The sequence below is a fragment of the Babylonia areolata genome, chromosome 30 (genome assembly GCF_041734735.1).
Source record: "Babylonia areolata isolate BAREFJ2019XMU chromosome 30, ASM4173473v1, whole genome shotgun sequence".
NCBI classification, from domain to species: domain Eukaryota; kingdom Metazoa; phylum Mollusca; class Gastropoda; order Neogastropoda; family Buccinidae; genus Babylonia; species Babylonia areolata.
In genome coordinates, this window is record NC_134905.1 from 18,954,704 (window position 1) to 18,955,565 (window position 862).

Consider the following 862-nt stretch of genomic DNA (forward strand, 5'->3'; position numbering starts at 1 on the left):
ACACACATGCACAGAGCCCATCACGTGCTGACAGTTTATGGGGGAAGTGACTCAGGAAAACCGCTGTGTCTGACCCATATCCACGACCTTTTTTTTCTTTCTTTCTTGTGTGTGTGTGTGTGACGGCAAACGTGTGTCACGTGCAGTTTATTTTCTGCCTGGCACACCGTGTGACTGGTCGATAATGGACAGGCCCTTGGCCTTTCGCAACACTTGTCAACTGAGATGGATGTCTGCGGCACATGACAGCCCTGGCAAAAAAAGGAAAAAAAAAAGAAAGAAAAAAGATCAGATCAGACGGACTGACAGACATGTATCGATACACGGTGGGTCTATCCAGTTGTCTCTGGAATCAGTGTGTACCACGGTAGGTAACCTACGTCAGTTGTGTGGCATGTCAGTTCCTACGCGGGGGAGAGAAAAAGGGAGCCAAGCTCACAGTAAGCTACCTGATTGGTTCTTTTGGAAAACAAAGCAGCCAATAGGTGCCTAACTATCTCTCGCTTCGACAGAAACATTGAATAAGGAATAGAGGCAGCGGTCCTTTGGAATAAAATGTAGCGTACACTCGATCGTAGCACGTACTAAGACTGATTGAATACGTGTCCTTTTGTTGTTGGTTTTTTTTTTTCCTGTCTTTTATCAATTTCTGTTCATATCTTCTTCTTCTTCTTCCTCGGAAATTTTCATGCACAGTGAAGCCCGTGACCACCACTGTCAGTGATGTAACTTTGACTGATACACATATTGATAATATTATAAATAAAGCCAATCAAATGATTGGTGTAATTAAGAGAGCCTTCAATTACTTAGAAAAAGATATATTTCTCAATTTATATAAAGCATTAGTTATATCGCATGT